General features: G+C 43.7%; 1 protein-coding gene across 3 annotated transcripts in view; it reads right to left on the bottom strand.

Annotated features, from left to right (window-relative positions):
* Positions 1-23,166, bottom strand: part of STARD13 (StAR related lipid transfer domain containing 13) — a 499,481-nt gene extending 476,315 nt beyond the window's left edge. For 2 of the 3 annotated variants that reach the window (XR_003094657.1, XM_025207089.1), the window contains exon 1: positions 23,077-23,166. The gene's annotated coding sequence lies outside the window, so the exon portion shown is untranslated. The remainder of the gene's footprint in view (positions 1-23,076) is intronic. The other variant, XM_025207090.1, reaches the window with a different exon arrangement.
* Between the last annotated feature and the right edge of the window lie 3,735 nt (positions 23,167-26,901).

Here is a 26,901-nt window from a genome sequence, read left to right as displayed (position 1 = left end):
CATTCCTGCACCTAAGTTGCCTGAGAGGCCTGACTTGGTACTCATGCTCTGAGAAGATCTAACACTCCCCAAAACTGGGATCAGCGCAAAGCACACCACCAAGAGACACTTGCATTTAAAACAGGAGGCAACCATCTTTCCTCTGTTATTTTAATAGCTATAGCAAAAGTTGGAGATGGGGGTTCTGGGTCCTCTTAATCACTAGTCTCCCAGAAGAGTCCCCTAAACACTGGTCTGTAAGCTAAGTGGGGATGGGGACACTTTTCATTCTCCCTGTTGAAACTGCCACTGTGTAGCTGACACAAGACTCATCAGATTAGAGTACAAGTAAACCAGAGGAAGCATGATTGTTTAGCCCAGTTTTGCAGGCACTACCCTGGGAGGGGATAGTACGGTGCTCTGCACCCAGCTCCATAGTGTGAACATGCCTTTAAAATTATTGGATAAAATGCATAAACACCATTGGAAAGTATGACCAGAATCCAGAGCTCTACTCTCATTCATAGTGATTTACAGTCATGCCCTCACTCTGTCTCAGACCTGGCAGTGCTGGCAGCCTGTCCTTTCTGCGAGGATGAAGAGAAGGAGACCCTTTTCCATGCCTTCCTGGACTGCCCCCAGCTGCAGCTGCTCTTTAGGGCCCTTTGCATCTTCTTTGGTGCACTGGACTTTGACTTTTCTGAGACCGTGCACATTTTTTCTATCCTGTAGTGAGTGGTCAAGGGGAGCATGATCTGCCTGGCCTATTTCCTGCTGGGCCAGGCCAAGACAGCGACTCTGAAAAGCTGCAAAAACTGGTTTGCAAGGGCTGGCTGTGACACTACTCTGAAACTCTTCCACTTCTTGGTCCTGGCACGTGTCACATTTAAAACTGGACACTTCACCTTGCAACAAAATGTGGAACAGTTTGTGTTGTGCTACACCACTGAGGGAGCGGTCTGCAAGGTGGAAGATCGACAACTGGTCCTACATGTGTAACCCATGAGGGCATGGGGGAAGGGGGTTTGTCTCAGGTGGCATGGTGTTCTTTGTCACTAACAAGTGTTTCATGCTTAGTCCCTGCACATACCTTTGAACTTTCACCATTTATTTTTTTAAAATATTTTTATGATATAAGTTTAAAACGTCTCTCTCTCTCTCTCTCTCCCTCCCTCTCTCATTCTGAGCTGTAGTTTCAACAGGAAGGTTAAAGGGCATCCCCACCCTAGCTTAACCTATATCCTTGGGTTCCAGCACCTTCTGGTGAGGTGACAGAGGAGGCAGTTTTTGAATCTTATCAAGCTGAGGACTGATTAAAATCTCAAGCTCCCAATTTTTGAGCAAGTGCTTGGTCTACTACACTTATTACATGCTTATATGATATGCTCCTTCATTTTTAATGAAAGAGGCTATGAATATTGTGCTTTGTGTTGACCTTCACATTGTCAGGATTTATTAAGTGTGGTTAGAATATACCTGCAGAATCAGGCCCCCCAATAGAATATGGCAGCAGTTCTGGGCAAGTGCATTAGCAAAACTTAAGGAGCCAAAGTGTCTCTAGGCAGATAAGAAGGGTTTTGTGGATTGCTCACTTGGATTTAAAGTGCCTAAACTCCATCTAAATTGCACACTGCTCAAGTGCTTTTTTGGGGAACTTACTCTTTGTTTTAAACTACTGCTTACAAAATATTTATACTGATAGTCAGCTGTCTTTAAGAATCTCAGAGTCAAGATTCTGATGAGCTCATTCATCTTTTATAATGCAACAGCCCAATGGATCATTAAAACAGGCAATTGACAAGAAAAGAGTACAGGCGTTAATTTAAAAAACAGAAGCTAAACATCTGCTCCAAGAACCAGTTTTCTAGCATGTAGATGGGTGCATTAAACTTTGAAGTGTTATAGAGTATTTTAACTTCTACCACACCAGCTGTTAGATATTTTTGGCCATGGTGCAAATATTATCTGGCAAGTCTGTATGAGCAGCTGACAAGGATGAAGAATGTCAGTTATGAGAAACAGAAAATGCAAGCCATATGGCACCAATATTAAGCTAATACTTTAGGTGTCAGAAAATATTTGGTTATGCTTAATTTGAGGGCTCCAAATTTATAGACAATTTAATTATTGTGCAATTTTATACACAATTACATTTAAATTTCCATATTGTCATAACTGTAATCTTGCCATTTAACAGTAATGCAAATTGCACAGAATTTGTCAGTCTGCGAACTTAAGCATGCTATTATCAGCAAGGCCTAATCCATTTCTTATTCATGTGTGTAATCTTTAATTATGATTAATTAATTAATCATAATTAATGATAATCATTAGTTAACTAGTTAGCTAGTTTAGTTAACTAGTTAACTAAACTAGTTAACTAGTTTAGTTAACTAGTGCCACTAAAGTTAACTGCAAGATGTTTTGAGTCAGAGTTGCAAAAGCTTTGTTAAGTTGTATCTGAAGGCTTTTAAACATTTTTAATTACCTGTGTAAGTCACATCAGTGACTAGCAGACCTGACTTTAGGGAAAATGGTGCCTTGGGGCTGCTTAGCCATGCTGCTTGCCAGATGGGCACTGCCACCTTGCCCTTGGCTTGACCCTTAGCACCTTCCTCCTGGCTTATCATGCTGCCTGGCAGCACCTGCCACCACTGCCACTGCCACCTGGGGGATTTTTATCCCACTGCCCTGGACAGCTAGCTTAGCTCTGGGCATGGCTGAGGGGGGAGTGGGCAACACTGCACTGCCCCCAGGATTAATTGCAAGCGAAGTCCTGAGATGGCTCCCATCTAGCATGAGCAGCAGGGCAGAGCAGGGCAGGGTGTGAGCGTGTGTGTATATGGCACCCCCCTGACCACAGCATCCTGCGTGGTCACCCATGCTGCCCACCCCTAAGGCCAGCTCTGAATCTTAGTATAAATTAGGGTGTTTCCACAGAAGTAAAAAAAGCCTGATTTTGACTGCAAACCTCTAGCTGTTCCTCTTAAAGCTGTATCTGCTTTGTATTTTCAAAGGAATGTGCAACTGTGGAGCAACTATGTTGTAGCTTCACAATTGTTGCAGGATAGACTCCAGCATCATACTATGGCTAAACTGGTGGCTGGAAATGTAGGAGAAGGCAAAGCTCATCCATATCTTTACAATATGATCTATACCTGAATCTGAGTCCTCTATCTGCCTGATGGAAGTGTCACTTTTAGCAGGTTTAAAGCGGGTTAAGTGCCTTTTGCACCACTTTAATGGCATTGCTGTTTGCACATTCAACAGCATATTGCGTGTTAATTCTAGCTGCTGTAGCACATTTGGCAGCATAGTCCACCTTAAATGACTTTGGGACGCAGCAAATTACTTTGGGGCACTGCAAAGTAAAACACCTCCAAGGAGTTTTAGTTTCCTACCCTACAGCCACAGAGGGAAGCACCAGGCTCTGTGTGGCTCAGGGGCTGTGTGGGCAAACCGTGCAGGCAGCCCAGCAGCAGCCCGGAAAGGCAAGCTCCACAGAAGGGGGGGAAAAAAAAAAGCAGCGAACTTGATCTGCGTCCCAGAGCCTTCCTGAGCTGCGCGGGGGCCTGGTGCTTCCCTCCATGGCTCCAGTGGCCCCCGGGGCTGCCTGAGCCGGGTGCCTGCAGATGGGGGCTGCCTGGTGGGGGGGCCGCCACTGCTGTGGAGGGAAGCACCAGCCCCTCCTCACAGCTCAGGGACTGCTCTGCCTGCCAGCAGCTTGCTCTCCCCATTCCGCCACTGGAGAGGCAGGTAAGGATCAGGCTTTGACATGGGTATACATGACATGGGGGTTTACTTTGCCCTAAACTGAAGTGGTGTTTTTTAAAAACCATCGCTTCAGTTTAGGGAGAATTAAACCCCCGTGTCATCTACAAATGCCCCTAAAGACTCAGAGAGAAGCTGGGTAATATCTCTGAATAATATGAAGCCTTTTAGTGACCCTCCTTGTCTTCTCTCATAGACACCTTTCAGAACGCTGTCAGAGCAGCATTCTGCATAGGTAGCGTGGCTGTATATATCTGTACATAGTTAATAAACTTTGTTATTTGGAATCAAGCTGCACCAGTGTGTTTTCCCTAGATCTTAATGTGAAGAAGGCAAAGAAACAGCAGTCATTGACACTTTGTGATTGCAGAGATCTTAGAAACGCTTGAATCACTGGTATGATGAATAACTTCCTCATACAGGGTGCATCTACACATGCAATTATTGCGCATGAGTAAACTCCATTTGAATGTGTGCCTGGGAGCAATAAACTCCGGAACAATAAGCTCTGGAATTTATTCATGCACAGCACACTGAGCCAGGTCAGAGCAGCCTCAGCTGTTAGGGGAGCCGGGGGACCAGCCTGCTGGCCCAGGGCTGCTCTGACCCTGCCCAATGTGCTGCTTAAAAGTTGGCTAGGGCACGAGAGTGCTTTAGCATGGGGCTAGCACCCTCATGCCCCAGTCAGCCACGACAGTGTCTACATGTGCTGTGCTGTGGAACTTTTTACTCCACATCAGGCACTTGTATTTACAAGTACTATCCTGTTGTGAAGTCAATTAGTTTACTCTGGCTTAATAGGAGTGCATGCGTAGATACCAAGGTGTTTACTGTGCAGCTCATTAGTCAATTGTGCAGTAAATGTCTTGTGTAGATATGCCCACAGACAACAAAAGGATTAAAAATGTCTGGCTGTTTGGGGAAAATGGCCTTGTTTGATTGCTTATTTGAGGATCAGGCCACATGTGCTGAAAGAGTGGAACTTCAACAAAAATTATGAACTCCAGTCAAAATAACAATTGATTGAATTTCTGGACAGGCAAATGACCACTCTCAGGATAGCCTAGGCTGATAGCAGAAAAAGAGCAATTTTTCAGAGATTCAGTTACATAGTTCATAGCGACCACACCATTAACAAATACTGTTCAGAGCTAAAAAAAAGAGTTGCAGCTATCCTTGGAGCATATATCCACTTCTAGAAGGGACTGAAGCAACCCTTATGACACTCCTGTGCGGGCCCTCTCCCGATCCCGCCTGGGTCGCCATGTGCGAGTTCTCTCCTGATCCCATCTGGGTTGCCATGTGCGAGCCGGGGGCGAGCTGGGCCCGTCTTTGTGCACACAGGCTGTAGCCAGCAGCCCGGGCACGCGGGGTTGGAGAAAACCGCGGCGCGGTATGGTACGCTCGAGCTAGAATCAGTCACGGAGGCGTAATGGTTGATTGAAAAGATTATTTACTTACACCCAAGGTGGTTGCAGTGTAGGCTGGTCAGCTTTCCAGGCACAGCTCCGCTTGAGTTCTCGGTGGAGGACTCTAATAGACTCGGTTCCTTGACCCCGGAGTGGTTTAGGCTCCGCAGGTTCAATAATTCGTTCTCACGGAGCAGCTGTATCTCCGTGGGTTACTCAGTTCCCAGGTCCCCCGGAGCTGTTAAGACTCCGTGGGTTCGACAATTGGGTCCTTAGGATAGGGATACGTCTGGACTGCGATCGGCGACGGGGAGAGGCTAGAGGTTATGTGCCTCGGAGTTGTTAAGGCTCCGAGGGTTCGGTAAATAGGTCCCCCGGAGTTGTTGAAGCACCGTGGGTTCGACAAATTAAACCTCTGTTGCCCTCTTAAGGAAAAAGCTGGGTTTGCAGGGATCAGCAGCGCTTAGAAATCCTCACGCTCCTTTCCCGAACTCCACGTGCTTTCTCTCTCTCCGACTTGGGCGGAAACTACCCAAGCCTTTTGTACGGCTAGCAAGCCAATAGCTAGCCTCCACGTATGCCTACATTTAGAACCGGCCAATAATGTGGCACGAATCTAAATACAAATGGCAGGAACTCCTTTGCATCGTGCATCACTATAATGCAAAAGGAATGCACTATGCAAAGAAAGCTACAGAACTGGCGGGAAAAACTCCTGCACGTGGGTTCTTAATTGCAACAGAACACTCCACCGTGCAAAAGAGCTGCAATTTGGCGGGAACATGATTTAGCGATGCCGAAGCACACACAAACAAGAAAAACCACAACTTTGGGTTGTGACAACTCCAACTAAAAATGTATTGCAGCTATGCTCCTTTTCTGAACAATCAGCTATTACCATAGCCCAAACATGGTAGTCTGGTGCATCCTTGGGAGTGCCCTATGACAGTGAATCCACAGAAATTATTTGGACCACTTATGGACAGTTTCATTTTGAATAGATGTTTATTCTGAGTAGCCTAGTATTCTGTATAAATTTGGTTCATTTGGTATAAGTGTTAAGACTTGTTTTCAAGGACAGGAGTTCTTGAATGACAATAAAACTCTATTCATATCCAAAGAATTCCACTTTGTTAAAAGAAATTGTATTAAACATCACATCATCTCCTCATCATGCTGCCACAAATAAATTAATGGAAAGATTTATTCAGACTTTCACAGAAGCCATTCATGTTACAATCCCAGATAAAGGGAGCTTGCCATGTAAGGCAGCAAATATTTGGTTGGCTTATAGGAATCTAGTATATTCTACAAATCCTGTCCTGGCAATGTTGTTTACAAGATGTCATTTCAGATCTTGCCTGGACTTGTGAAGGCCTCAATCACAGGTACATTCACAAGAAACAGTGTGATTAAATGACCACTAATAGTCACATGCAAATACAGTTTTCACATTAATACATGAACACCTGGAGTGACTGTGTCACAGATGGCTCTTTTCTCTTATGGGGCAGAACTGGACATGCCATGAATAATACTCATAAAACCTCCTTTGAGCTCAAATTCAGGAGGATAGTCTCTGAACTTACAATACAGATTAAGGCAGTAATTTGTGATAGCACAAAGGAGGCTGACATCCCAGGTTCCACTACAAGTGATTCTAATGCTACAGAGAAGGAAGATGTATGAGATACACCAGAAAGTGCAGGCATTGGTTCATTTCTATTGCAATATCTATGAGATCTTACTCCGGAAAATACTGCAAAACAACTCTCAGGCTTAATTTGTACCCTGGTGTGTATAATGGCAGTTTAAAAATGACATGGCAAAGGGGAAGGAAGGTGCAGTGGCTCTCTATAGGACCTTCTTATTACACATTGCTTAAGCCAGTGGTTGGCAACCTTTTAAGGCTGTTGGGTGGATCAACCTAGTTTGGGTCTGGGGCAGGGAGACTGGTGGCACTAGGACCCAATCGCTGCCACCACTTTTCCCAGGAGTTGCACAAAGAAAGCACCCGCCACTGCTACTTTTCCTGGCAGTAGCCCAGAGGAAGTGTCTACAGCCACCACTTCTTCCTATGGTGGCAAGGGAAAGTGACTGCTGATGAAGCCCCTGACACTGCTGAAAGCTGATGAAGCCTCATGTCAGCAGGTTGAATCAAATGGCTGTACGGGACAGATTTCACTCACGGGGTGTAGGTTGCTGATCTCTGGTTTAAGGCATTAAGAATCCATCCAGAGCAGTAGAGTATATAGGTAGCTAGGTCTTGTGTATGTATACAGAGTTAATATCTGAGAAGCAAAGATTTCTTAGCGTCATCTCTTTTACTGGGCAAACTGCATAATTGAGATAGAGTTAGATAAGGTTTTGAATGCAAGACAGTCTTTATCAGGTCTTGCCTTCTAAAGCATGTCTAACTCTATCCCCACTATACAGCTGATCCAACAAAACATCATTCTAACACTACCATAATACAAAGTTGATACACACAGTTATTTGGAAACTAGCTGTACCAGTGTTGCTTTTCCATATTCTTAATAGTTTGTAGTGACCACAATAGTGACACAACAGCACAGGTGTGACATAAATTATTCTGTAGGAAGGAGATGCAGCATAAACATTACAAGCCAATTTTCTACCCCCATCAGCAGATACAAATGTTAGGTTGTCACTGTCTGGTGATTAATCATCGTAGTAACTTACAATATAGCGGACTGCCCTATCACAAATTTATAAAAGAGTTTTATATGTCACACAAGCTTCCAATGTTTCCTTGTTGCTTTTCGCTTTATTCTCTTCCTTGTGCAAGATGTCACGTTTGAAAGCTGTTCTTGACCATTAGTAAACCTCCTGTGATCTGGCATCAGTGACATATGTCAGGACTCCTGATTTTGTGCGATTATACTCCTTTAGTGCCTGCACATTTTTTGATGCTATTGGTGCCTTTTATTACCAGTCCCAGGCAGAAGTGGCAGCACAATGTAGTAGAGCTCTGTGCATATACCCATATTTCTCAAGGGCACCACAGAGTATTTTCCTAATTGCTGTCTGATCATTTTTCTCTCTGAAAACCTAGGGGCATCCTAGGTACTGCCATTTTCTCTTCTTTGAGCACCTGTAGTTTTGTACTCCTGAAAAGTTAGTCCAGAATATTTTGAAATGGATGACCAGTTTGTTACACACTGGGTATGTTTATAACACTCCATTATGATACCAGGGAGTGCCATATTGAGACGCACTGTGCTTGGTTGGCAGGTCCTACCTCCCACAATGGAAGTAGTGTATCTAAGTGCAGCACTGCACACATGCCAATAAGTTCTGCTTAGAGGCAGAGCCTACTAGCTTGCATATTGTGCTCCATTAAGGTAACTACACTACTTTTAGTTCAGGAGGAAGCATGCAAAGAGCCAATATAGTGTGTCTCAGGATAACATTGCTTGGTGTCATCATGGAGCAGTCCAGGCATACATGCTTGGTGCTGTAACCTTCAAGTCAAACTCTGAGAACTTCTATATACTCATAAAGGTCCTAATCATATTATCAAGTATAATAATACTTAGAAAAGAAGAAATAAGAATGCTACCCTCTTAACTCTTCCTTCTGCAGTAACTAAAAGCCAGCTGAGGAAGTGGTAAGCCTAGCCAGAAATAAGTCCCAATAAAATGGTGAGGTTAGGTGTAGACCAGGAGGTTCAACTGGTGCTCTGCAGCCCACCTGCAGCCCACAAAGGATTAAGTTGTAGCCCTTAGGCTTCCACCTGGCCATCACTCCCTGTATTACTCTGGTTGCAGCATCTGTCAGGGCCTCTAGGCTTTCCCTCTGGCTTCCACTTCCTATGTCTGCCCCAGGGGACTGTGCAGTATGAAAGCCGTTGCACAGTACACTAGGGGAGCCTGTGCCAGACAGCTAGAAGGGGGTGGGGACAGCCTGCAAGCCTGAGGGGTGGAGTGGCTGCCTGTGCATGGAGTGGAGTGGTGGGTCACCCGTTTAACTGCTTGTCTATGTGCATAGTGGAGTGGGTAAGGGGACTATCCACATGTGTTGTACAGTGAGGGGGCTTCTCACATGTGTGCTGAAGTAGTGGTGGGGAGGACTGTTGCGTGGGGTGCCCTTGGTTTGGTTTGCACTAGTGTCGTCCATGGGCATGCGGCCCCCCTTGGTGTAGCCCATGTTGGCAGGGTTGCCAGCACAAGACAATTTTTAATGAAAATCTGCAAACTTTTTACTGAGGTTCAAACTCTTTTAGTGACCTATGTTTTACATAATGTAAAGCTAACCCTTCTGCCAGGTCCTGGACAACCATTGTTACAAAGTTTGATTGTTAGTAAAAAGTTTGCATATTATCATTAAAAAAAATGTCTTTGAGTTGGCAACTCTGATTGATTGTAGCAATGTTTTACATCAGGCTGCCCCCACCCCAAGGATTCCTTACCCACTCCCATGCCTTAATACCCCCAACCTCACCCTAAACCATGCTGCCCCCTAGTCCATTCTCCAGACTTACCACTCCTAGCCGCACGCCCTGTCCCAGCACAGACCCCTAAAGAAGGACTATTTGCTGCCTATTCAGGACCTAACAGTGCTACAGGCAGGCAGTGGGATGCAGCAGCAGATGGCTGTGGTGGGGAGAGCTACAGGCTTCAAAGCCCTGAAAAAATGATCCAGGTTAGGTGGGGAACAAGCTGGGGAGCTTGTTCCCCGCTCAGCTCTAGGATCGTAGAGCTGGGTGGGGAACAGGCTGGGGAGCTCATTCCCCACTCAGCTCTGCTGTCACAGAGCTGGCACTGGGAGATAAGGTCTCCCAGCTGTCCTCTCTAGGGCTGGAAGATCAGGATGTCCCAGTCCCTGCTCCCTGATTGCACTGTTGGTGCCTGCCACTTTAAGGGCCAGAAGGCAGCAGCCGGCAGGTGCCTGATGAGGGCAGCCATTTTGGATCTGGGGCTGCCCATATAAACAGGGCAGTTCTGCTGCTGGAGACCAGGCAACAGCACTGTCTAGCTACAGAGCTGTGGGTGTTATTTGGAGGTAAGGGAGGATCTGTAGGGGATGGTCAGGAAGCTCCTGGTCCTGGGTATGATCTAAAACAGCACTCTGCAGGGGAGTGGGTGGCCTGGTGGGGCTCTCAGTGGTGCAGGAGCCCCCAGGAAATGTCAGGCCAGTTATCACCCTGGTGAAAGGTGGGTTGGGGTGCCTTAACTCTTAGCCCCCACAACTGGGTGGGTTACCCCTTGTTTGGAGGGTGAACCCTTGGAGGGAAAGAATAAGGGCCATGGACTCAGGCCTGTCTGAATTTCCCCTGACTAGCCCATGCTGGGGCCAGGAGCGGAAGGGTTGAAGGGCTGGGGGGCCCACCATGAGGAACAACTGAGAGCTGAGGGCCTGGGGCTCCAACTGGCTTGGAGGTGGACCAGGGCTAGAGAGCTGAAGGTCCTGGTGGGGGGATCAATTCAGGGAGCTATGTTGCCTGGTATGACAGCAGAAGAGTATGCCTGAAGGGAGGAATTCAGGTGTGGTTCAAAAGTAGGATTCTGGGGCCCAGAGTGAGGGGCTGCTGATTATGAGAACATAGATGCCATCTGTGAGGCTTGGACTGTGGTGTAAGGGAGGAATGGAACTGCAGATAGCGCCCCCTGGCATCAAGGTAAAAAATGGGCAGCCTCCTGCTTATTAACATCTAATTAACAGCAAGGCGTGGTGGGTGAGAAGGTGGGCAGTTAGCCCAGGAACAGGTGGGTGGGCCACTGGGAAGTCAGCCCCGAGCAGGCCCCCTGTTACATGCCTCTACCAAGGATTATTTTTACTGTTAAAAAGGTGCCATACTTGCTCATGTTTACAGTATATCCACAAATATTGTATTACATTGTCCATAACTCCTCTGCACTGTTTCCTAGTACCTACCTTTCTCCCTACCTACTTAAAGTACAATTACTTTCCTGCTCTTCTCTTTTTAAGTTTCTTCCTCCCAACCTAATCCTATTGCAACACCTATAAGAAGTTAATAAAATAGCTAGATGATATGAAATGTATGTGTATATGTTGATTGGATTATTCTCTTACTGTTTCAAAGGAAGGCCAATGGCCCAAATCCTGTTCCACTTCCAAAATATCTAAAGTTTTGCCACCACATGCCTAAAAAGTATGCATCTAAAATAGGAGGGCAATCCTATTCCACCCAAAAAAATGCACAGTTTCATTAGTCTTAATGGGCAGCCTTATGCATCTTCAGAGACCAAACCAGTGCAACCCTCCTGAGATTCATAGCTTCCCCATCCTCTCACTGATGAGAGTTAGGGGCAGCCTTATGTGTTTCCATACATCTGCAATCCAGCCCACTTGAAGGGAAAATGTCTACCTGAACCACAGGTTCTAGAAAACGGAAGTATTGACTGCAGTGGAAAGTGAAATGCGGGGGAGGAGACAATGGTTTTGAACATTCTCTAGGTGAGTAGCAACCTAGCACTCAGGGCTTTTTCTTGACAAAGTATGCTGAAGCTCCTCCAAGCTGCATTTATGATCTGTGTCAAAACAGTTGGTCAGAGTGGTTCTTTTGTCTAAGGAATTGGATAGTAATGTAGAGTTAATGAACTTCCCAGCCAGAATTAGTTCACAATAGAACTTAGGAAGAGGTAGACAGCCCAGGGGCCATTCTAGATCACTTCTGAGCATGCAGAGTAGCCCATGTCTAGTTGTTTAGGGATTTTTCCAGGCCAAAATAGAGGCATGTAAGGAATCTAGACATATTAGTAGTTGTGTGGCTGCTGCACAAGATGGAATAGGATTATATTTAGTGACTGAGGCTACTAAGAGATGCTGCATTTGTCCCAGGATAAACCATTTTATCCCAGGACAAAGTGCAATCATTTAGACATCCATGGCCATTGTCCTGGGATAAGTCCTAAAAAGATTGTGGAATAAGAAGTACTACCAGTCTATCCCAGGACATCACAAAGCATGCCTGAATGTTTATTCTGGAATTGCATCATTGAATCAGTGGTAGAAAAACAGCAGCACATTCAGCTGCTCAGTAAACCCCTGATTATAAGGGTGACATGTTTACATGCCAATCCCTGGATATTTCTGTTCAGGGAAAACACAGGCACAACTTGTCCAGGGTCTGTTCCTACCCATAGCTGCCAAAAAGCAGTATTAGTGTTACTCAGATGTTTTAGTAAAGAAAAGGATTTAGGAATTTGTACGTGCGCGCATATACAGAACCTTGTGTTCCAATACAGGCAGTTCTTGACTTACAATGTTTCGAGTTGCAACATTTCGTACTTATAATGTTTATAAATTGACACCCTGTTTCAACTTTATGATGTCAGTTTCGACTTACAACGCTTGATCCGATGCGACACCATGCCAGTGAACAAGTTCACTGCATCGCTCATCTCCCTGGAGAACATCTGTACTAACTTCCTTGGACACTTCCTTTAAGAAAGCAGACAAGACTCCAGGAAAAAAACCTGCAGCCAAGACTCCAGCCAAGTACTCTTCAAAAAGTCCAACCAAGAGCCCTTCAAAAAGTCCAGCAAAGTCACCTCAAAGAAGTCCTTCCAAATCAATATGATTGCTATTTACAATATAGCTACATTAATGTATTTATATTACTCATCTACAATTGATCAAATACAAAATTCTGGGGTATTTTTGTTGAAAACAGGGTATCAGGCCTTGGTTCAGGAACCAATCCCCCATTTATAACATTGTTTCTTATGAGAAAATTGGTTCCGAGTTGCAATGTTTCAACTTAAGACACGTTTTTCAGGAACCAATTGTGTCCTAAGTCTGAGAACTGCCTGTATAATATATATTATAAACTTATTTTACCTCATCTCCTAAGCAGGATATCAGCATTCAGTTTAGACATGGGGCCAAGCCAGAAAATTCAATCAAGATCTGGAATGTGAGTACACCAGAGTTCAAGGATGATTGGATCCAACTTTTTGTTTTAGTCTTTTATAGAAAAAGGTTTCAGTTGATAAATCCTGATTAGGATTTCAAACCATAATTCACATCTGAAGGGTCTGGATCTGTTTTCTCACTTGTGTTCATCTCTAATGATGTTTGAGTGTAAGCATAGTTTGACTTTTATTTACTGCCCTAAGCAGCAGTCTGCTCATAAACCCCCCCAAAACAAGGGCTCTTGTTTGTATTGTCAATTACAATAACAAACTGATGACAAAAATGAATATTGTGGTTGTAACTGCAGTGTTATTTATAAAGTGAGATGCAGAAAAGTGCAATTTAAATTTCATTGTGAATGATGTTCAGGCCTGGAGCTCCCTAATCCACAATTTATAGCTTCCTAAATTGAACTCATTACTCTTATGCTACAATACTGTTTGCTATGATAAAGGGAAATTACTTTTCTGTCAATTACTCTTGCAAGATTGGCTAATTTACATTTGTTGGGAATATGGAACAGCATCTCAGAGTTAAGTAAAATAGTCAGGACTACAGCTTTGCATACTCTCAATTTTTGCTTGCAGCTGATGACTTTCCTATCCCAAATACATTCCAAAGACCACACAAGTATTAGTAAACCTTTTGGAGACTTTTGTCATTGATGAGAATTTTAGGTGAGAATCTGGTATCCAGATAGCTAGGTTCATCTACAGCTTCAAGCACATGCCCTCCAGCTGTGGTGGAATGTAAAGCATACCAAGAGCAAGGCAGTATATAACATCTCTGTTTATAAGGTGAAAATCCAAGATGACTGGCCTATCTTCCTGAGAATGAGCAATCAAAGCACATCATCAGGTAAGAGAAGTTTGTGGACAAGTTGTTCTTGTTCACTGCTACTAAATAGCTTGCTGTTAGTCCTGAATCTAATACAAACACCTATATCAAGATCATGGAAATCAGCTAGTATCAGGACAGTAAAAACAGTGTAGGTGCAAGGACAGAGTTTTGTTTTACACTGTTTATCATGGGAAATAGATTGAGGCTATTCCTAGCTTCCATCATTACTACCATACCTCATTATGAAATGGTATCGGGGAGCCAATCTTAGATAAAAGCTTCCCTAAGTAGGGACCTACTGAAATCACGATTTCACAGATTTTGCAAAATCTGGCATTGCCTGCCAAAGTGGGAAATGCCTGCAAAATCTGTGAAATCAGCAGGGAGGGAAAAAAACCCAACTTACTGAAAATAAAATGCTGGCTCCCCAGGGGGAGCCAGCAGTCCTCAGGACAGGGTTCAGGGTGGGAGGAGGTGCATCTGCCTGCTCAAAGGGCTGTCAGCAAGACAGCTGCTGCCCCCACCTCTCACTGCTGACAGGCAGTCTTCACAGCCAATCATGTAGACCTGTCCATCTCCACTAATCAGGCTACATGATAGGCAGCTCTCACAGCCAATCAGCAATGGGAGGGGGGAGCTATGATAGGCAGCCATCGCATCCAATCAGCACTAAGGCCAGTGCCACTGGGGCCCCTCAGCCAATCAGAGGCATGGAGGGCCACTATACTCTGCCTATGAAATGGCCGCGGGGCTGCACATTCTGCATGCAAAATTAGCAGGCAGCTGCCCCAATTTCGGTAGGTCCCTATCCATATGCCTTCTCTGCAGATGGTGTCAAATGCCTTTGTAAAAACAACAGAGACACACAAGATGTCAATGTTATTCTTGTTCCATTTCCATTGTACTTGCTGTCCAGGAAAAATCATGTCTGTACATGCCAGGGTTATTTCTCTTTCTATCCAATATCTAATATAAAAACATATAACCAGTTCAGGGAACAGAAGCCAACTGAGTGCAAGGAAAGCTTCAGTATACATTTAGGGTATGGGGACTAGGGCTATGCAAAACAGCACTGTTCCATTTTGACTTCCATTTCGCTGTTTCAAAGAGACAGTGTTTCATTTTGCTGTTTCAAAACGCTGTTCTATTTCATTTTGTCAAAACTGTTTCACGCTGTTTCGATGTTTTACCCATAGGCTATAATGGGGAATCATGAAAATGCCTATAACTTTGTCATTTCTTTCCTGATTCAAATGAAAACAGCAGGGTGGTAGGCCCTGCTGCAGCCACAAAGCTTGCCAAGTTTCAAGGAGATAGGTGCAGGCATTTCTGGGAAACTGCACCTCAAGCTGCTGACAAGTAAAACTCTTGACATGTGAATTTGTGTGTGTGTGTGTGTGTGTGTGTGTGTGTGTGTGTTAAGGTGCACCCTTACTGGTGCTGGGGCCTTTACATGACACAGTAGTGAGGTCTCCTCCTCCCCTACAGTCTTATCTTGGTCCACCACTTTTAAATAACAATAGGTTGGGAAACTGCACCTCAAGCTGCTGACAAGTAAAACTCTTGACATGTGAATTTGTGTGTGTGTGTGTGTGTGTGTGTGTGTGTGTGTGTGTGTGTTAAGGTGCACCCTTACTGGTGCTGGGGCCTTTACATGACACAGTAGTGAGGTCTCCTCCTCCCCTACAGTCTTATCTTGGTCCACCACTTTTAAATAACAATAGGTTGGGAAACTGCACCTCAAGCTGCTGACAAGTAAAACTCTTGACATGTGAATTTGTGTGTGTGTGTGTGTGTGTGTGTGTGTGTGTGTGTGTGTGTTAAGGTGCACCCTTACTGGTGCTGGGGCCTTTACATGACACAGTAGTGAGGTCTCCTCCTCCCCTACAGTCTTATCTTGGTCCACCACTTTTAAATAACAATAGGTAAGTAAGCAGCACAGTAGCACTAGCATCGCAGGCAGCCAAACTATCACAGAGCCATTATTTCCTTTCCTGCAGGAGCTTCTTCTCCAGCAGCTGCCAGAGAACTCTTCCTGCCAGCCCCAGCCCTGGGGCTTAGATGTTCCCAGGGCCCTGCGTCTCTGTGGTCAGCTGACCGGGGATGGGTGCTAGGGGTGTAGGTTGTAGCCATGTTGGTCTAAGGACATGGCAGACAAGGTTATTTGGGTCAATCTGATATCTTTTAGTAGACCAACTGAATAGTTGGAGAAATTCTTCTTTGCAAGCTTTCAGGTTTAAAAGCCCTTCCTCTGGCTGAGGAAAAACCTGCAGTTGGGGTGGGGGGGTGTGCGCGCTGTTCCAGGATGGAAGGAATAGTAAAGAAGCCAGAGGCTAGCATGCAATGCAGGCAAAACAGCCAGTCAGTGAAAATGGAAATGGAGGTGTCAGGGGTTGAGAGACGGGTTGGGGTAGGGGATAAGGGGGATGTAGCAGGTAAAAGCGGAGAGGTACCCGGGAAGCCAGATTTCCAGCAGGTTGTAGTGTATCAGAATTCCAATGTCTATATCGAGTCCATGAGTTTCTGTACCTAGGAGGTTGATGAAGTGCAGTTCACAGGCTTGTCGGTGAAAAGTTGATTTTGCGAGCAAGGCCATTTCATGGATGGCCTTCTGTTGCTCCACCAGCCTCTTGAGCATCAGGTATGTGGAGTTCCACTGAGTCTCTACATCCTGCACGATTTTGTGCTGCGGGATGTTCAGTTTTCCTTGTTTGTCCTGCAGCATCTTGCCCCACTTGATGCTCTGGTGGAAGTAGCCTGCTACCTTCCTGCATTTGGAAATGAGCTTGCTGGTGGTGCTGCCACCATCACTGGCAGCCCTGTCCCCCTACAAGATGTCCCTGACAACAAGGTGCAACTTGTGTGCCACCATGACCATATTGGCCCCATTGTCAGTGACCATGACCCCGCAGGTGAGCTTGCCCTGCCCAACGAGCCACCCCTGCACCAAGCAGTTCATGGTCCCCATGATTGCGGATGCCGTGTGGGACTCATCCATCACCTCAGCTTGAAGAAGAGCTCACTGAGAGCCTGACTGGGCACACCGGTGCCCTGTGAGGGAGAGGTAGGCGTGATCTCCACTGCGGCTGCTCCAGATGTCCGAGGTGAAGTGTAAGGGCATCTGTGGACCTGCCTTGCACAGCTCCTCCCTCAAGTACTCCCTCCTGCTGAAGGTGGTGCATGCAGACACTTGGTATGATGGGGCCACGAGCACCATGAGCTGCCTGAACCCTGGCCACTCAACTAAGGAGAAGGGCTGGCCATCCACAGCAAGCATCTCCCCAATGCTCTGGGTGACCTCACTCGCCTTGGGAACGCACCCCCCTGTGTGCCCACCTTTTCCCCCACTGTTCCAGGGTGGCCTGCCTCTGCTTTGTGGGGACAGGGACTTTGGAGTGAGAGTGGGACTTCTTTTGGGGCACATTCCCATTGGTGCTAGGCTGAGAAGAAGCAAGGGCAAGGGAGTGGTGCCTGCAGAGATGCATCAGCATCCCCATGGTGCTCATGTGTTTTGTTCCTTTGCCCCAGCTGGTTTTGGCTCAGCAGTGCAGGCAGATAGCATATGTGGGATCATCTGCCAGCTCAAAGTTATCCCAGACCATACTACCCCCTTGCTTCTGGGGTGAGGGTGCATGTGCAGATGCTGCCTTTTCTCCCTCCTCAGCAGGCAGAGGCACAGCAACAGGAGGAGCGGACTCAGCTGAGCCGCTTGCCTCCACAACCTCTACCTCAACTTCCTCTGAAGTGCCTTCTGGGGAAGGAGACCTGGCTCTAGGGGAAACTTGAGAGGTGTGGGGCACAAATTCAGATGATTCACCATTCTTCCCAAGAATTTCCCTTGCTATGGCACTCAGATGCAGATCCAGATCCAGTTCTTCCTCTAGCACTAGAAGGCTCAGGATGAGAAGTGAAATGGGGGTGGAGGAGACTGTCATACTGGTGTTGCTTGTTGTCATGGTGGTGGTGAGGGTTATGGTGGGTGCTACTAGAGGGAATGCAGACTCAGGAAGTAGCACTGCTCCCCTCTCCTTGCTGCCAGTAGAACCAGAAACCTCATGCCTGCTAGTTTTAGGAAAGAAGCTGTAGCTCAGTTTGGGCGGGGGCGATATGTGGGGAGCCAGAGGAAAAGCAAGGGCAACACTGGACCCCTGCTAAACCAGAAGGGACAATTGACAACCAACGCCCAGGAAAAAGCCAACTTACTAAATGGGTACTTTGTGTCGATGTTTCACAAGTCCTATGGGATGCCGCTGCCCATCACGGGACAGGGACGCCTGGGTGAGGGTGATTTCTAGCCCTCCATCAATGCTGACCTTGTGAAGGAACAACTTGAAAGGCTGGACACTTTCAAGTCAGCCGGCCCTGACAATATACACCCCAGAATACTCAAGGAGCTGGCCAGCATCATAGCTCAGCCCCTGGCATGGATCTTTGAGAACTCCTGGTGCTCTGATGAAGTGCCTGAGGATTGGAAGAAGGCCAATGTGGTGCTTATCTTCAAGAAGGGGAGGAAAGTGGATCCAGCACACTACAGACCCATCAGCCTGGGGTAGGTCGTGCTTGACCAATCTTATTTCCCTTTACAACCAGGTGACCTATCACTGGGACAAGGGAGATGAGATTGATGTCGTACATCTTGACTTTAAAAAAGCATTCGATCTGGTATCCCATGATCACCTCTTGGTAAAACTGGCCAACTGCAGCCTCGGGTCCACCATGATCCGCTGGCTGGGGAATTGTCTCCGTGGTAGGACCCAGAGGGTAGTAATTGATGGAAGTCAATTGTCGTGGTGCCCTGTGACCAGTGGGGTCCCTCAAGGCTCTGTCCTTGGACCTATATTGTTCAACATCTTCATTAATGATGTGTACATTGGAGTCAGAAGTGGAGTGGCCATGTTTGCCGATGGTACCAAACTTTGGGGTAAAGCATCCACACCTAAGGACAGGAGGGTGATCCAGGCTGACCTTGACAGGCTCAGGAAATGGGTGGATGAGAACCTGATGGTATTTAACACCGAAAAATGCAAGGTTCTCCACCTTGGGAGGAAAAACCTGCAGCATGCTTATAGGCTCGGCAGTGCTATACTGGCTAGCACTATGGACAAAAGGGACTTAGGGGTCATGATTGACCACAAGATGAACATGAGCCTTCAATGTGATGCTGCTGCTAATAAAGCAAGCAAAGTGCTGGCTTGCATCCATAGATGCTTCTCAAGCAAATCCCAGGACATCATTCTCCCATTGTATTTGGCCTTGGTGAGGATGCAGCTGGATGCAACGGCATCCAGGTTTGGGGCTCCACAATTCAAAAAGGATGTGGAGAATCTGGAGAGTCCAGAGGAGAGTCACATGCATGATCAGAGGTCAGGAAAACCGACCTTACGATGAGAGGCTGAGAGCTATGGGAATCTTCAGCCTGGAAAAGCGCAGGCTCAGGGGCGATTTTATGGCTACCTATAAGTTTATAAGGGGGGTTCACCAGGATCTGGGGGAACATTTGTTCAACAGAGCACCCCAAGGGATGTCAAGGTTGAATGGTTAAAAACTACTGCAAGACAGTTTCAGGCTGGACATAAGGAAGAACTTCTTTACTGTCTGAGCCCCCAAGGCCTGGAATAGCCTGCCATCAGAGGTGGTTCAAGCACCCACTTTGAATGCCTTCAAGAGAAATTTGGATGTTTATCTTGCTGGGATCCTATGACCCCAGCTGACTTCCTGCTCCTGGGGTAGGGGGCTGGACTCAATGATCTTCCAAGGTCCCTTCCAGCCCAAATGTCTATGAAATCTATAGGACTGGGCACTTATTTTGCAGCTTTGCCTTTTTGGATTAGTGGACATGGAGTATAGTTGGTGGACATGATTGCAGAATTAACCTCTTCAGCTAAGAAGGTGCTGGGGTATTTTCTGCAGCAAGCAACACAGGGAAGGACAGAGTTCCCAGACATGTGCATTGAGAGTCCCTGTAATCTGTAGACCAGTGCATAACTGTTATAATATGCAGGAGCTGGGAAATCAAAATCCCAACCATGCTGCAAAATAATTATGTTAAATCCTTCCAGCACAATGATCTAATATGATTATTTTATAAGATAGATGCCCTCTGTCTGTGAAGAGGGAGACTGTGAGTACATTTACACACTTACTGTACAGTAGTCTAAAAACACTGTGCAGTAGCATGCTGGTCAAAAACCATGTTAATATGCTATCATCCAGTGCTATTACGCTACTACTCAGTAAGCATGACAAAAAAAGCATGCGCTGGCACTACTGCGCAGTAGCATGAGTTACTGTGCATTTAGTTAGTACTTTGTTAAGCACGTACTAAATTAAATGTGAATTAACTACTGCACATTAATGAACATGTAGACACACCCTGTGTGTAGGAAACAGCAGTTTCATTTTAATTGGCCCATGAATCTGGAAATCACTCCCAGACTGGATTAGAAAATCATGAACCCCCATGTTTACAGAGTAAAACATTAGACTTACTTTCTCACCCACATAAAAAACCAAAACAAAATCCTTTAAAGTCAGTCCTGGCAAACAGGAAGACAGAGAGAAATATAGCTAGGTATATGCTTTATAATTTGTGAGGTAAGGGGCACGTCTACATGAGATGCTAATGTTGCAGTAGACTAATTCTACTGCACATTAACATGTCTGGAAAAACTGCAAATGCACTAATGCGCAGTAAAATTAATCTACTGTGCATTAATGTCACATAAAAACTGTTTATCTGCACTAATGCACAGTAGCATCTATTATGGTGCATTAAGTTAGTATCTGTAATTACAGGTACTAAATTAGATGCACTGTAATTACAGCGCATTAATGAACACCTAGACAAATCCATGAATACCTAAACAGACACTGTTGCTAACGTTGGTTTGCAGAGTCATACATAAAATTTGGAGTGGAAGAAAAATCAGAAATAGAATTTTCCTTAGAAAATGTTGACTGTGCTTTTTAATATAATCTTTTCCTTTGAAAGATGTTCTAACTAGAAAATCAAACATCAGACCTGTAGTTAACAGGCAGTCTTCCTTGTAATGTTTATAGTTGTAGTTCTGCTTTGTTCACCTCTTCAAATAGTCTATCTTGGCGCACACGCCACCTGAAAATATTTCTCAAATTCCTTTCCGAGTTACAAGGGCTCAAATCTAGAGTAATTCCATTGGCTTCAAAAGAGTTATCTTTTATTTTGAGTTATGCAAGCAAGAATCTGACCCACTGTAAATATGAAGAGGAAACAAATGCTGTCAATTTCAGTGATCACAAGAACTAGACTGAATAGTCTTGCAAACAGGAAACATTCTACAACATACAAATTATAGAAACCATTGAATGTATGGACTTGATGACTATTGATGTTTAAAAGACATGCACGTGAAAGTATGTCAACATATGATTATTTAGGTGTTTGTTTACCTTAGTTTATTACTATAGAAGGCAGAGAAATTGATTAAATCTTACTTGATTTTTAACTGTATTAAAACAAATGTATTGTGATGTGTTAATTATAAATACCTATCTGTTTATAAAATATAATATTTGGGGATTTTAGATTAAGAGACTCCTTCCAATTGAAAGTGACTCTTTATTTTAGAGCAGTGGTGAAGCAATCGTCTGCCTGCAACAAATGTGCTGCTCTTTCATTCTTCAGGACCCCTTGCAAGATTGTTTGCATGTAAGCACCATCTTCAGCCTCGTGGAAAAAAAACCCAAAACAGCCCACTTATATTTCTCTTTTATATAAATAGATAACACTGTTTATGCTTCAGTGACCATCAAGAGGTAGAGATGAACAGGAGGGGAGTCATGATCATCACTAATAAATGCTGTGGGTCAAAGTCAAAGATTAGATGAAGTAAAGAGTAAGCAGTGAATAATGCCTTCTTCCAGACACCTCAGCATGGAAGTGACACTAATTTAGATTCAGATTCACTTAGACTTGCACTCACTTATCAATATTATGTCACTTCAGTCTCCTTCATATGCCACCTCTGAATTAGCCTCTGAAGAATATTCTGGAAACAAGAGTCTAAGTAGGTGCATTATACTCCAAGAGGAATGAGGGAATGGGGACATCAGAAACATCTTTTACTGTAAACGATTTTAAATTAATTGGGCTGGTGTTAGGACCCATTTGGAGTAGTCTAACATAGAAAGCTTCCCTGAGGAAAGATTGAAAAACAAACCTTTTTAATAGCTTAAAATTTAGCTTTTATCAAGGAACTAGTAAACTAAGAAAAGTTCGAGCACAATAGCATTTCCCATGCAAGATAATGTATAAAGGAACATTTTAAAATCAAATTGCTTCCTGCCCAGCTTACTGCTGAGTAGGAAACTGAAAACTCTACAAGTTTGGATTCCCAGACTTTTTTCTTGAATCTGCAAAACTGGATCCAGTTGAGCTGGTGTTCAATTCCTAAAGATATCCTAAGCCAAAGGGAAAAGCATTTAATAATTCTCATTTATTTAAAAAACATGCATAGAAAGGTTTAGACTGAGTATGAATTTGTTTCTAACTACACTGAATAATTTTCTCATGCACTGGCAAACATACTATATCATTTTGTTACAAAAATATTTCTATAAATCTGCATCATAATGAGTTATAATCTTTCAAACCAATTTGCCACAATCATCATTAATCGACCAGCTTGCCAACACCTGATACCAACAGATATTTCACCTAAGTGAGTGCAGTGCCATACAATTGTAACAGCAGGGTTTAAACTAATCCCTGTTCATACACAAGCAAGCACCAAATGACGCTCATGACAAAGACACACGGAGCAGCCTGACATTTGCCTACAGCTCTCAGGGGATTCTCCCTCAGCAGGACTGGTCCTGCACATAAAGCACATTTTCAAATGGCATAGATAATTTGGAGCCATTTCCATCCAGACTGATTACATTCGCTAAAAAACACACCCTTCTTTCCAGTATGCATTTATGGTGACAATAGCAAACACAGCTAACACTTTGCAAAGTTTTTCAAAGCAATAATTGTTTTATCTGATAAGAATTTGCAGTAGTTTGATAGCAAAATGTTATTAAACAGATACTCTACAACATATACTTCATGTAAAAGTTGCACATTAACAAAGAATTTAGAGATTAGCATTCATATTACACCCACAGTTCAAAGCCCAAGCATAAAACTTCTTACTTGGCAGCTGTGGCTCCAGGCTGTCCTTAAAGATAAAGCAGTCCATCAGATAACCTGGTTTTGTTTTCTTGCATAAAAATATAATCTGTCATAGGCACACAGGCTGACTTGCAAGGACCAGCCCCTTGTTCCTGAACACACCAATGGGAAGACCAGGGGAGCATGTGGGAAGCTGCTTCCCTGAGAGCCTGTCACAATCAGCATATGCTCTTTGTGACTGAGGTGCCAAATTAACCTTGGTGTTAGTATAACAAAGCCTTTCTCTGTGGATGTCCCAATCAGCCATATAGTACAGCTCAACATCCAAGCCATACAATGGTAATAGGTAATAAAAATGGAGGGGATGAGAAGATGAAGTACACAGCCATCTTTACAATGCACACAGAAAGGCATAGTCTTTCGTGAACAAAACCAATTAATTGATTTCAGTAATATTCTTCAGTTAATTTCTTCTGAAGTTATGCCAGAACTTTTCGGGTTTTGTTTGCTTTCTTTCTCTTTTGTTATCTAATACTTTTATAAATTTTTAAATATGGTTTTCTGTTCGCCACCACTATTCTCCTTTAACTTTATCAATCTGAGTTCTTACCCAGTTATATTTTCGAAACTTAACTTTAGGCCCCAATCGCACATGATCAGGTTTATGGGGAGAACTTCTGCTGCATGGAGCCCTGCTGAAGTAAATGGGCATCTGGTTATGTGTCTGGACTAGGAAATTTGGTCTTTTTTTTTTTTCTTCTCTTCCCCCCCCTGCAGTCTCTCCTCCTTCTTCCCCAACCACTCTCCTCCAGGTTTTTTGTCCCTTGCAGGTCCTTCAACACCACAGTCACCCTATTCTCACGTTTCTTTTCACTCACCACAGCATAGGCTAAATTCCTCCCTTCCCTGGCCATGTTTTCATCAAGCTTTACTGTATGTTTGTTACTAATGTTTAATATTTGTTTCCACGTCAGTTTAACCTGGTAACATTTTGTTCAATTGTTTCTCAATTCTAAAATATATATTTAGTGGCATATAATTACAGGCTTCAGACTTATCTGCTTACTAAACCTTCCCTAAGCTATACCTATAGGGTGGAAAGATGTGTACACATTTATTCAGATTTGAAGTGTAGTAATGATACTGTATAACTAATTAGTCATATAAAATTGACTATAAAGCTATTTTTATGATGAACAAATATCTACACATTTGTAAATGCATTTACAAATTACAACATGCTGAGAGGGGAAGACACAGAATGCATCGCAATGTTAAAGTCATTCCTTTCCAAGGAGAAAAATAACATTTAGAGGTCTTAGCATCTCCTTATTCTTACATTAGCTTCAGTGTAACCTTTACTTATTGCCAATACTGTTTGGTCAGATATTGCTGTTTGCACAAACTAGCTCATTCAGTGAACTGGCTCTGATAAAGCTTACCAGTTGCAGGTCAAGGTCAAGTCTTGCAGAAAATACTATCTTAACTCCTGTCTTTAAAAGATATCCAATATATAGCTATCCTTTTACCTACACTGACAGTAATTCTAAATTTCATCAATACAGTGTAGTGATTTATTACTGAGTTATTCTAAAATGCCTTTCCCAAACTACTTATTGCTAGGCTGACTAGGGATTTTTCAAGAAAATATTTCCCTACTCCCCAACAGATAATGTTGATTTGGCAAAACTAAAACTTTTCTAGGAAATGTATCAGTGGGAGCCTCTACACAAGATGCTTAATGCACAGTAGACTAATTCTACTACGCATTTGTGCATCACAACAACAGCTTTTCCCAGAGCCTGACGAGGGGACTTTGATCCCGAAAGCTTGCAGAAAAGGACAATTTTCTTGCCATTTTCCAGTTGGTCTAATAAAGGTATCATTTTGGAACCAAGAGTTCTAGTTTTTTGTATGTCTTTTTGTCTCATACCAACACGGCTACCAAGTACACCCCTGAAACATGGAAGATGCCGAATTTCAGCCGATTTTGGATTTTAAACTTCATTGCAGAACAACAAGGAAGTTTTTTTGCCTCCCTGCCTGCCATCTGACACCTCCAGGGAAGGAATTCTACCTGATCTACACATCAAAGAGCTACTCAACATAGCTCATAAAGACATTCTCATGGACCCAGAGGGTCAGACTTCCATCTTCAGCTCCCTCTGCGCAAAAATGAAGTTTATTTCCTACCTATGGGGACTTGTACCATCTACACTTTTCCCAGAGCCTGACAAAGGGACTTTGATCCAAAAAGCTTGCAGAAAAGGACAATTTTCTTGCCATTTTCCAGTTGTTCTAATAAAAGGTATCATTTTGGAACCAAGAGTTCTAGTTTTTTGTATGTCACAACAATAGCCACACTAATGAGCTAATGTATAATAGAACAAGTCTAGTGCGCATTAAGCATCACGAAAGACCGTGTACCTGTGCTACTGTGCAGTAGGCGGCATATTAGAGTTGCTAAACAATGCTCAGTAGCAATGGCACATTAATGCATGTATAGATGCTCCCAGTTTTAATTAAACATAAATTAAAATAAAAAAATTAATTACAATTTTATTTTAAATCAAAACTTTAAATTTAATTCTAAATTTTAGCATTTGAATTTTTAAATTTTAATTAAATTTAAAGTTATTGTTTACCCAAAGAACCTTGCCTGCCCAGTTTTAATTAAAACTTTTGACGGGAAATGTTGTTCAGGCTCAGGATGGAATTTCTGGTCACTCACACACACACGCACATGCACACACACACACAACCAGACAGCCTGGAACAGCACATAACCTGATCTGAATCAAGCAGAACATAAACTTGAGTTTAGGTTTTCCATATTTTAAGCGAGTATCCTGATCAAATCAGGCTATGCGGAGGGGAGAAGGGGCTCACTCCCCACTCTTTTCACAAAAAGAGAAACAAACAAAAACAAAACCCAAAGAAACAATCAAACAAATATCGCTGAAAGTTCTTGTTTTCATTCCAATGCAGAATGGAAAAAACTTCTGAAATCTCAGAAAAGGAAAATCGTTTCCCACCTATGGTCCCACTGCAATCTAAATGTGTGTTTTCATCTCATGTAGACATATCTAAACTCATTTCAAACTAGTTAACTCAAATATATAGCCTATGGCACAGTGTTCAGGATATGTTGCTGAACCAGCCTGGGACCCAGTATGACAGCTAACCTGGACTGATTTCGATTTTGTTAAACTACACTGCTATCAAAACCCAAGCTAGCTAACTTAAAACTAGCCATGCCTATAGTAAGGAGCTATCTTAAAAATCATCTGACAATCGAAGCAACTAAAGATGAAACAGACCCGTCAGATTAACTAGCCCCTCTAACCTGCCAGTGTTGGGTGGTTCACTGAAGGAGATTTGTTCCACTCGTTATTTCTCTGTCTAAAAAACAGTTAATTGTCAGGCTGTTATTCTACTGCAGCATATTTTCCCTCTCTCATTCACCCTAGTTATGCCTGAATGTGTCATGCAAAATTCCTCTCTCTCCTTGGTGTTTACAGCCTGCAAATATTTGTGGACTTATCACATCTCCTGTTAGCCATTGCTTAGCGATGCTCTGCATATTTAGTTCCTCATTAGTCAGTCCCTCCCACCCCTTCATTTCTGTTACTTTTCTGTTTTTTTCTCTGAAATGTTTTTGAAATATGTAGAGGGGGATTTAAAAAAAAAAATGAAAGAGGGAAAGATTTTTTTTCAATAAAGTCAGTGGTTAGACCTAGGCAAAGACAAAGAAAGAAAGAGTTTAAGCAAGGCATGCACCTTCTCACCTACACAATTTTCAACTTCTCGTTCCTTTCAAGTCTTTATGCTTCAAGTGTCAGAGTG

This window comes from Alligator sinensis, unplaced genomic scaffold (assembly GCF_000455745.1).
Source record: "Alligator sinensis unplaced genomic scaffold, ASM45574v1 scaffold406_1, whole genome shotgun sequence".
NCBI lineage: Eukaryota > Metazoa > Chordata > Crocodylia > Alligatoridae > Alligator > Alligator sinensis.
Note: the sequence above shows the minus strand (reverse complement) of the source record. Positions and strands in the feature narration are given on the sequence as shown.